Source organism: Bufo gargarizans, chromosome 5 (genome assembly GCF_014858855.1).
Source record: "Bufo gargarizans isolate SCDJY-AF-19 chromosome 5, ASM1485885v1, whole genome shotgun sequence".
NCBI classification, from domain to species: Eukaryota; Metazoa; Chordata; class Amphibia; order Anura; family Bufonidae; genus Bufo; species Bufo gargarizans.
Window position 1 is genome coordinate 431,460,874 of NC_058084.1, and position 12,165 is coordinate 431,473,038.

General features: G+C 45.9%; 1 protein-coding gene across 1 annotated transcript in view; it reads right to left on the reverse strand.

The window, feature by feature from the left end:
• The window catches only part of PARD3 (par-3 family cell polarity regulator), a 699,053-nt gene that overhangs the window by 420,938 nt on the left and 265,950 nt on the right, over window positions 1-12,165 (reverse strand).

Here is a 12,165-nt window from a genome sequence, read left to right on the forward strand (position 1 = left end):
AAGTTAACGACTTGTGTCAACAGCAATATTCACACAATACATGAGCAAAGCACAATGACATACCATCATGGGTGACCAAACTAAGTGAACTCAAATAGTAGAACATAAAAAATCTATACAGTAGCTGACATACATGGTATACTTCTTGAAATAACTGAAAAATAATTCATAAAACATAATACTAGTAACAAAGAGCAGTAGCCGCTCCATCAGTAACATCAAGGGTATGTGGCCACACGAGGTTAAAAAGCTGTGGATTTTCTGCAAGGGACTTCCATGTGGAAAATCCACAGAACTGTACAGTAGCAGCTCATCCACAATCTGCAACAAATCCGCACACAACTTCACATTTTTAAATCCACAGCATGTCAGGCTCGGGCTACCCGGCGACACTGGTCACGGCCACGATCGAATAATGGGATCACAGTGCAGACCTTGCCTTATGCTGCAGATTTCCTTGCAAAAAAGAATTAAATTTAATACATTTGCAACTCGTTTGCCATGGATGTGTTGTGGAGTTTCCTTTAGGCCGACGGGGGCTTACCCAAAAAGTGGCTTTATGTGGCCCAATTTTTTTAAACAACCAGTGACTAATTCGAAAAATTGAGCAACAGGAACCATGCCCAGCCATCACTTTCGTAAAAGCAGTACACTAGACAATGACTATGATACGTGTCACCACCAGCAGAACATCCATTTATCCACCATGCTGAAAATGTTTATGGCGCGGTGACTGATAAAGATCAATGATAAATCACAGTGTTATCAATTACCGCACTGCAGTTCTTGTCCACACTCCGCTACTACTCCGGTCTTCCAGTCATCACTAGTCAAAAAAATGTAATACTCTAAGGCCTCTTTTTTTTTCCGTTTACGTTCCGTTTTTGGCGTTCCGTATACGAAACCATTCATTTCAATAGGTCCGCCCAAAAAAACGGAAGGTACTCCATATGCATTACGTTTCCATATTTCCGTTCAAAGATAGAGCATGCCCTATTATTGTCCTCATAACAGACAATGATAGGACTGTTCTATCGGGGCCAGCTGTTTTGTTCCGCAAAAAACGGAATGTACACAGACATCATCCATATTTGTTGCGGACAGCAAAATACTGAAAAAGCCATGCGGTCGTGTGCAAGAGGCCTAAAACAGTCATCAAATACAGTTTCAAACTCTTTAAAGGGAATCTGTCTCCCCGATTTTGGACTACTACCTACAGTAATACATGCACAGTACTGTAGATCGGCCCAGATCACTATTTTTTACTTTTCTACATCCCCTGGTTCCCCCCCCCCGTCAGCACTTAAATCTGGGCACTGACTGTGGGGGAACAGGGGGCAGTAGAAAAATAAAAAAAATTGTGTTCTGGACGCCACATCTGCAGTACTGCTCATATATTACCGTAGATGACTGATGCCCAACCTACGGCCCTCTAGCTGTTGTAAAACTACAACTCACAGCATCCCTGGGCAGCCTAGAGCTATTAGGGCATGCTGGGAGTTGTATTTTTGCAACAGCTGGAGGGCCTCAGGTTGAGCATCACTGCTGTAGATAATAGTCCAAAACTGGGGTGACAGATCCCCTTTAAAGGGAATGTCACCTTTTTTATGTTGCCCCATCTGAGGGTAGTATAAACTGGTGACAGAGACCTTGAGTAAAAGGCTGCATCATTTGCTAGAATTAACCCATTTTACAAAAACCAGTAATCATCAGCGTTTCATATTGAGATTGGGATAAGTCATCAATTTGAGAACGACAATGATCCGACTCCCAGAAACCCAACTGATCAGCTGGATGAGGAACCACGGCGCTCAGCAGAGCTCAAGGGAGGGCCGTCCATTTGCCTGCAGCTGTGCTGGGTACTGCCGCTCAACCACATTCTCTTGAATGGGACTGAGCTGGACCTAAGACATGTGACCGATGAATGTGATGTCATATGTCCTAAGAAGAAGCCTAAGTGCTCATGGAAAACCCCTTTAACATACTATTATGGGTGCACTTACACTCCGTTTGCAGTGTACTACAGCTGCTTCTGTACGCTATGTTTTTTTGGAGTTTCTTTTAATTGGATGCCTCTATTTAGTCAACTATGCTCATCTATACAGACAGGTATACCAACCTACGGCATACTATCCTGAGGGAGGCCAAAAGGACCTGGGTAACTGGGGGCCTGTGGATGTTTATGAAACTGTCCCAGCGCATACACAGTGTGAATGCGCCCTACCAACACAATCATCTTGGAGCATAAACATGGTAGGGGCACAAGTTAACAATACCTTGCATTTCCATTGAAATCAAATGAAAGAGGAATAAATAATCTGTAAATTTGAAAGCTTTCTAGTAGCACATAGTGTGAAAGTGATCAATTTGATAGCAAAAGAAGGGAGCTATCTGAGACCCAGGGTCTTTTTGAGTGCATGGAAGAAATTATAATCTGATATTGCTAATTAAAGCAACATGGGGCACTTGTGATAGTTATCAGAGAAGAACGCTACGGAAAAAGGATGGTTATAATATGCTCAGCAGGGCTAATAAAATTCTTCCTGTAATATTCAGCAGCAGCAGTTCACGTGCAATGATCATTCCATCTCCAGGAGATAAATACACAGAGGCGCACTTACCCCTGTTGTAATTTCCTCCTTGAATCCGACTAACTGGAATACTCAATGATGAGCCTTTAAATGGCATTTGTGTTGCAGAACTTATAAAGAACTTACAATGTTAGCTTTTAGCACTCTGTTCTTAAATCGTTCATGTCCTATGTGCTGCCCGTCCCTCATATAAAACATAATTCCCAGACTGAGCCTCCTGTGTGAAGTTACTTTATTACTCTATACCTGTGTTGGAAAAGCGGCACGGCTGTCACTAGGGTCCTGCCCGGCAAATCTGCATTTTTTGCAAATTGCACACTGATCCATTCATTACTACGGCGTCATGAAGACATCTGTATTTTCTGGTGATCCATTCTGCACGTTATAGAAAATGTCTTATTCTTGGCCACAATGCAGGCAGTTCTATTGATGGGAGCGAAGAAAATATGGAATGCACACGGAAGGAATCCGTATTTTGCCGAACTGTTCTTTGTAGACTCAAATACATAGCTGTGTGCATGAGGGCTCACACAGAGGTACATAATTCGCTCCATTGCCAGATGCTTCAGTAAAAAATATTTGCTGTTTGTTTTAAGACATGCCAACAAATATTGTACCAAATTAGCAAATTAAGTTAAAAAATAGGGGATAAAAAATGGAAAGAATAGAAAAAAAAATAAAGAACACTATGTGAATAGTCCTTTTATTAGCTAGTCCACGTTGCCTCTAATAAATGACATATGTCTGGCATCTTAACAGCATCACACAGACTAACTTTAGAAACCCATAAATGGAGTTTAATGGTATCAAAGTAATAAAAATCTATTGAAAGCACATGAGAGGATGTTACAGCAAGTGAGTGTGTGCGCTTGTGTGAGTGTTTATATAAGTGAGAGAGCAAGAGAAAAACAGTGAGAGGGAGCGGGCGGAAGGGCGAGGGCGGAAGGGCGAGGGCGGAAGGGCGAGGGCAGAAGGGCGAGGGCGGAAGGGCGAGGGCGGAAGGGCGGGGCGGAAGGGAGAGGGCGGAGGGCGGAAGGGAGAGGGCGAGGGCGGAAGGGAGAGGGCGAGGGCGGAAGGGAGAGGGCGAGGGCTGAAGGGAAAGGGAAAGGCGAGGGCGGAAAGGAAAGGGCGAGGGCGGAAGGGAAAAGGGCGAGGGCGGAAGGGAAAGGGCGAGGGCGGAAGGGAAAGGGCGAGGGGGGAAAAGAGAGGGCGAGGGGGGAAAAGAGAGGGCGAGGGGGGAAAAGAGAGGGAGAGGGGGGAAAAGAGAGGGAGAGGGGGGAAAAGAGAGGGCGATGGGGGGGAAAAGAGGGCGAGGGGGGGAAAAAGAGGGCGAGGGGGGGGAAAGAGGGCGGAGGGGGGGGAAAAGAGGCGAGGGGGGGGGAAAAGAGGGCGAGGGGGGGAAAAGAGAGGGCGAGGGGGGGGAAAGCGAGGGCGAGGGGGGGAAAGAGAGGGCGAGGGGGGGAAAGAGAGGGCGAGGGGGGGAAAGAGAGGGCGAGGGGGGGGAAAGAGAGGGCGAGGGGGGGTAAGAGAGGGCGAGGGGGGGAAAAAAGAGAGGAGGGAAGGGAGAGAGGGCGAGAGAGCGAGAGAGAAAGAAAGAGAATAAGAAAGTGAGAGAGAGTAAGTGTGAAATCAGCCTAAGGGTCCATTCACACATCCGCAAATGGGTCCAATGGGTCTATTTCTCTTAGGGTACATTCACACGTCCGTGGTGTATTACGGATCCGCAATACACCTGGCCGGCACCCCCCATAGAACTGACTATTCTTGTCCGCAATTGCAGACAAGAATAGGACATGTTCTATTTTTTGCGGAGCCGTGGCCTGGAAGTTTGGGGTTGTGCTCCGGAAATGCGGATGCAGAGAGCACATAGTGTACTCTCCACATTCCGTTCTGCCCCATTGAGAATGAATGGGTCCGCAGCTCCGCAAAAAAATTGAACATGTCCTATTGTTGTTCGCAATTGCGGACAAGAATAGGCAGTTCTATGGGGAGTGCCAGCCAGGTGTATTGTGGATCCATTATACACCACGGATGTGTGAGTGGACCCTAAGAGAAATAGAAAAAATAAAAATAGAACGGCAGCTTAACCACTACAGGACCGCCGTACGCAGGATTGCGTCCTGCCGGCGGCCCTGCTCTTCTGGGTGGACGCATATACGCGTCCTCCCGCGAGAGCCGAGATTTCCTGTGAACGCGCGCACACAGGCGCGCGCGCTCACAGGAACGGAAGGTAAGCGAGTGGATCTCCAGCATGCCAGCGGCGATCGCTCGCTGGCAGGCTGGAGATCCGAATTTTTTAACCCCTAACAGGTATATTAGACGCTGTTTTGATAACAGCGTCTAATATACCTCCTACCTGGTCCTCTGGTGGTCCCTTTTGTTAGGATCGACCACCAGAGGACACAGGTAGGTCAGTAAAGTCGCACCAAACACTACACTACACTACACCCCCCCCCCCCCCGTCACTTATTAACCCTTTATGAACCCCTGATCACCCCATATAAACTCCCTGATCACCCCCCTGTCATTGATCACCCCCCTGTCAGGCTCCGTTCAGACGTCCGTATGATTTTTACGGATCCACGGATACATGGATCGGATCCGCAAAACGCATACGGACGTCTGAATGGAGCCTTACAGGGGGGTGATCAATGACAAGTGGGTGATCACGCATATAGACTTCCTGATCACTTCCCTGTCATTGATCACCCCTCTGTCATTGATCACCCCCCTGTAAGGCTCCATTCAGACGTCCGCATGATTTTTACGGATCCACAGATACATGGATCGGATCCGCAAAACACATACGGACGTCTGAATGGAGCCTTACAGGGGGGTGATCAATGACAAGTGGGTGATCACGCATATAGACTTCATGATCACTTCCCTGTCATTGATCACCCCTCTGTCATTGATCACCCCCCTGTAAGGCTCCATTCAGACATCCGCATGATTTTTACGGATCCACTGATACATGGATCGGATCCGCAAAACACATACGGACGTCTGAATGGAGCCTTACAGGGGGGTGATCAATGACAGGCGGGTGATCACCCATATAGATTCCCTGATCACCCCCTGCATTGATCACCACTCTGTCATTGATCACCCCCCTGTAAGGCTCCATTCAGACGTCCGCATGTGTTTTGGTATCCATGGATCCGTAAAAATCATGCGGACGTCTGAATGGAGCCTTACAGGGGGTGATCAATGACAGAGGGGTGATCACCCATATACACTCCCTGATCACCCCCTGTCATTGATCACCCCCCTGTAGGGCTCCATTCAGACGTCCGCATGTGTTTTGGTATCCATGGATCCGTAAAAATCATGCGGACGTCTGAATGGAGCCTTACAGGGGGTGATCAATGACAGAGGGGTGATCACCCATATACACTCCCTGATCACCCCCTGTCATTGATCACCCCCCTGTAGGGCTCCATTCAGACGTCCGCATGTGTTTTGGTATCCATGGATCCGTAAAAATCATGCGGACGTCTGAATGGAGCCTTACAGGGGGGTGATCAATGACAGAGGGGTGATCACCCATATACACTCCCTGATCACCCCCTGTCATTGATCACCCCCCTGTAAGGCTCCATTCAGACGTCCGCATGTGTTTTGGTATCCATGGATCCGTAAAAATCATGCGGACGTCTGAATGGAGCCTTACAGGGGGTGATCAATGACAGAGGGGTGATCACCCATATACACTCCCTGATCACCCCCTGTCATTGATCACCCCCCTGTAAGGCTCCATTCAGACATCCGCATGTGTTTTGGTATCCATGGATCCGTAAAAATCATGCGGACGTCTGAATGGAGCCTTACAGGGGGTGATCAGTGACAGGGGGGTGATCAGGGAGTCTATATGGGTGATCACCCCCCTGTCATTGATCACCCCCACCCCCCCCCCTGTAAGGCTCCATTCAGACATTTTTTTGGCCCAAGTTAGCGGAATTTTTTTGTTTGTTTTTGTTTTTCCTTACAAAGTCTCATATTCCACTAACTTGTGTCAAAAAATAAAATCTCACATGAACTCACCATACCCCTCACAGAATCCAAATGCGTAAACATTTTTAGACATTTATATTCCAGACTTCTTCTCACGCTTTAGGGCCCCTAAAAAGCCAGGGCAGTATAAATACCCCACATGTGACCCCATTTCGGAAAGAAGACACCCCAAGGTATTCCGTGAGGGGCATATTGAGTCCATGAAAGATTGAAATTTTTGTCCTAAGTTAGCGGAAAGGGAGACTTTGTGAGAAAAAAACAAAAAAAATCTATTTCCGCTAACTTATGCAAAAAAAAAATAATTTCTATGAACTCGCCAGGCCCCTCATTGAATACCTTGGGGTGTCTTCTTTCCAAAGTGGGGTCACATGTGGGGTATTTATACTGCCCTGGCTTTTTAGGGGCCCGAAAGTGTGAGAAGAAGTCTGGGATCCAAATGTCTAAAAATGCCCTCCTAAAAGGAATTTGGGCACCTTTGCGCATCTAGGCTGCAAAAAAGTGTGACACATCTGGTATCGCCGTACTCAGGAGAAGCTGGGGAATGTGTTTTGGGGTGTCATTTTACATATACCCATGCTGGGTGAGATAAATATCTTGGTCAAATGCCAACTTTGTATAAAAAAATTGGAAAAGTTGTCTTTTGCCAAGATATTTTTCTCACCCAGCATGGGTATATGTAAAATGACACCCCAAAACACATTCCCCAACTTCTCCTGAGTACGGCGATACCAGATGTGTGACACTTTTTTGCAGCCAAGGTGGGCAAAGGGACCCACATTCCAAAGTGCACCTTTCGGATTTCGCAGGCCATTTTTTACACATTTTGATTGCAAAGTTCTTCTCACACATTTGGGCCCCTAAATTGCCAGGGCAGTATAACTACGCCACAAGTGACCCCATTTTGGAAAGAAGACACCCCAAGGTATTCCGTGAGGGGCATGGCGAGTTCCTAGAATTTTTTATTTTTTGTCACAAGTTAGCGGAAAATGATGATTTTTCTTTTTTTTTCTTTTTTCCTTACAAAGTCTCATATTCCACTAACTTGCGACAAAAAATAAAAAATTCTAGGAACTCGCCATGCCCCTCACGGAATACCTTGGGGTGTCTTCTTTCCAAAATGGGGTCACTTGTGGGATAGTTATACTGTCCTGGCAATTTAGGGGCCCAAATGTGTGAGAAGTACTTTGCAATCAAAATGTGTAAAAAATGGCCTGCAAAATCTGAAAGGTGCTCTTTGGAATATGTGCCCCTTTGCCCACCTTGGCAGCAAAAAAGTGTGACACATCTGGTATCGCCGTACTCAGGAGAAGTTGGGGAATGTGTTTTGGGGTGTCATTTTACATATACCCATGCTGGGTGAGAAAAATATCTTGGTCAAATGCCAACTTTGTATAAAAAAATTGGAAAAGTTGTCTTTTGCCAAGATATTTCTCTCACCCAGCATGGGTATATGTAAAATGACACCCCAAAACACATTCCCCAGCTTCTCCTGAGTACGGCGATACCAGATGTGTGACACTTTTTTGCTGCCAAGGTGGGCAAAGGGGCACATATTCCAAAGTGCACCTTTCGGATTTCACCGGTCATTTTTTACACATTTTGATTGCAAAGTACTTCTCACACATTTGGGCCCCTAAATTGCCAGGGCAGTATAACTACCCCACAAGTGACCCCATTTTGGAAAGAAGACACCCCAAGGTATTCCGTGAGGGGCATGGCGAGTTCCTAGAATTTTTTATTTTTTGTCGCAAGTTAGTGGAATATGAGACTTTGTAAGAAAAAAATAAAAATAAAAAATCATCATCATTTTCCGCTAACTTGTGACAAAAAATAAAAAGTTCTATGAACTCACTATGCCCATCAGCGAATACCTTAGGGTGTCTACTTTCCGAAATGGGGTCATTTGTGGGGGTTTTCTACTGTCTGGGCATTGTAGAACCTCAGGAATCATGACAGGTGCTCAGAAAGTCAGAGCTGCTTCAAAAAGCAGAAATTCACATTTTTGTACCATAGTTTGTAAACGCTATAACTTTTACCCAAACCATTTTTTTTTTGCCCAAACATTTTTTTTTTATCAAAGACATGTAGAACTATAAATTTAGCGAAAAATTTATATATGGATGTCGTTTTTTTTGCAAAATTTTACAGCTGAAAGTGAAAAATGTCATTTTTTTGCAAAAAAATCGTTACATTTCGATTAATAATAAAAAAAGTAAAAATGTCAGCAGCAATAAAATACCACCCAATGAAAGCTCTATTAGTGAGAAGAAAAGGAGGTAAAATTCATTTGGGTGGTAAGTTGCATGACCGAGCGATAAACGGTGAAAGTAGTGTAATGCCGAAGTGTAAAAAGTGCTCTGGTCATGAAGGGGGTTTCAGCTAGCGGGGCTGAAGTGGTTAAGAAAGAGAGATGTGAGGCCTGTTTTGTATTTATCTTTTGTAACTGCTTTTAAATGGAGAAAAAATTTAATTTAATGGATTTTACCAATACCGGTGGCTGGAAATCGCTTACATTTATCGCTGTGGGAGTGCAGTCCTGAACTATCCGTGCCCCGGAGGTCCGAGCAGAAGCTGGCGTTCGTTATTATACTTTGAAAGTAGACTTACTCTTGCATTTTTCCTTTCTCTCTCTTTCTTAAGCTGCCGTTCTATTTTAATTTTTTCTATTTCTCTTAGGCCCCTTTCACACGAGCAAGTTTTCCGCGCGGGTGCAATGCGTGATGTGAACGCATAGCACCCGCACTGAATCCTGACCCATTCATTTCAATGGGGCTGTGTACATGAGCGTTGTTTTTCACGCATCACTTCTGTGTTGCGTGAAAATCGCAGCATGTTCTATATTCTGCGTTTTTCACGCAGCCCTGGCCCCATAGAAGTGAATAGGGCTGCGTGAAAAACGCATTGCATCCGCAAGCAAGTGCGGGTGCGATGCGTTTTTCACTGATGGTTGCTAAGAGATGTTGTTTGTAAACCTTCAGTTTTTTATCACGCGCGTGCAAAGCGCATCAAAACGCATTGCACCCGCGCGGAAAAAACTGAACAACTGAACGCAATCGCAGACAAAACTGACTGAACTTGCTTGCAAAATAGTGCGAGTTTCACTGAACGCATCCGGACCTAATCAGTCACGCTCGTGTGAAAGAGGCCTTAGGGTCCACTCACACATCCGTAGCGTATTGCAGATCCGCAATACACCTGGCTGGCACCCCCCATAGATTGCGGACAAGAATAGAACATGTTCTATTTTTTTGAGGAGCCGCTGACCCTTTCATTCCGCTTACATTTAAGGCTAGGTCTACACGACGTCATTTGTTGCGCGACAGATAGGGCGCAGCATTTGTCGCGCAACATTTTGTTGCACTAATGTCGCGCGACAATTTTTATAATGGCTTTCTATGGTGTCACACTGCAACATGCGACATGCTGCGACTGCGACAGTCGCAGAAAAATCCATCTCGAATGGATTTTCTGCGACTGTCGCGTCGCAGTCGCAGCATGTCGCATGTTGCATTGCGACACCATAGAAAGCCATTATAAAAATTGTCGCACGACAAATGTCGTTGTGTAGACCTAGCCTAAAGAGGACCTTTCACCTGAAAATGAAAGTTAATCTAAAGATATAGCCTTACTTACATGCCCCCGGTAATGCTTATTGAGTCATTCATTTTTCAATTAGTGCCCCCGGAATATTTGCTGCATTGTATGCTAATGAGACATTCAGCTCAACTGGGCAGGCCTTTAAAAGTTCTCCCGGGCGTGTCATTCTTTATCCAATCAGCGCACTCCGCTCTTAGCCAGGGAGAAGACGCTCCAGTTCTTGCGAGATTCGCGAGAACTGGAGCGATTTCATCCATCCGGAGCCATCTCGCAAGAACTGGAGCGTCTTCTAACTGGCTAAGGGCTCTTTCACACCTGCGTTCTTTTCTTCCGGCATAGAGTTCCGTCGTCGGGGCTCTATGCCGGAAGAATCCTGATCAGTTTTATCCTAATGCATTCTGAATGGAGTGAAATCCGTTCAGGATGCATCAGGATGTCTTCAGTTCCGGAACGGAATGTTTTTTGGCCGGAGAAAATACTGCAGCATGCTGCGCTTTTTGCTCCGGCCCAAAAAACTGAAGACTTGCCGCAAGGCCGGATCCGGAATGAATGCCCATTGAAAGGCATTGATCCGGATCCGGCCTTAAGCTAAACGTCGTTTCGGCGCATTGCCGGATACGACGTTTAGCTTTTTTAGAGTGGTTACCATGGCTGCCGGGACGCTAAAGTCCTGGCAGCCATGGTAAAGTGGAACGGGGGAGCAGCATACTTACCATCCGTGCGGCTCCCGGGCGCTCCAGGCGCATGGATGACGTGATCGCATGGCACGTCATCCATGCGCATGGGGCGCTCTGACGTCATTCTGGAGCGCCCCGGGAGCCGCACGGATGGTAAGTATACCGCTCCCCACTACTACTATGGCAACCAGGACTTTAATAGCGTCCTGGGTGCCATAGTAACACTGAAAGAATTTTAAAGACGGATCCGTCATCAAATGCTTTCAGTACACTTGCGTTTTTCTGGATCCGGCGTGTAATTCCGGCAAGTGGAGTACACGCCGGATCCGGACAACGCAAGTGTGAAAGAGGCCTAAGAGCGGAGCGCGCTGATTGGATGAAGAATGACACGCCCGGGAGAACTTTTGAAGGCCCGTCCAGTTGAGCCAAATGGCTCATTAGCATACAAGGCGGCAAATATTCTGGGGGGCAGCGTGGACAAACAGGGGCACCGATTGAAAAATGAATGACTGAATAAGCAATACCGGGGGTATGTAAGTAAGGCTATATCTTTGGTTTAACTTTCATTTTCAGGTGAAAGGTCCTCTTTAAGTCTACTTTCACACTGGCGTTTTGGCTTTCCGTTTGGGGGATCCGTTTTGGACTGCTTGTGAGAGCCCTGGATGGATCAGTTTGCATTCTAATGCATTCAGAATGGAAAAGGATCCGCTCAGAATGCATCTGTTCAGTCTCCATTCCGCTCTGGAGGCTGCTTGCAGCGTTTTGGTGTCCGTCTGATGAAACTGAGCAAAACTGATCCGTTCTGACACACAATGTAAGTCAATGGGAAAACTGATCAGTTTTCACTGACACAATCTGGCACAATAGAAAACGGATCCGTATACTATTGACTTTCAATGGTGTTCAAGACGGATCCGTCTTGGCTATGTTAAAGATAATACAGGCGGATCCGTTCTGAACAGATGCAGACGGTCGGATTATCTGAACGGATCTGTCCATGACGGATCCACACAAAACGAGAGTGTGAAAGTGGCCTAAGACAATGAGATATAGGAGAGTATTCTCTTAGGTGGCAGTTTCTGTTATGCTTTAGCTATGATTTTGAAAATCATGGCAGAAAAAAAAAAAGGTGGAAAAAAAAAACACTGCAAAACCAACTCATCTAAAGAGAGAGTAAATACACTTTTTCATGGGTCGAAACACAGTCGAGCTAGGTTTAAAAAATAAAATAAAATATGAATATTTTGACCGTAAGTAAAAGGACCATAAAGTTTGATATATAAAAA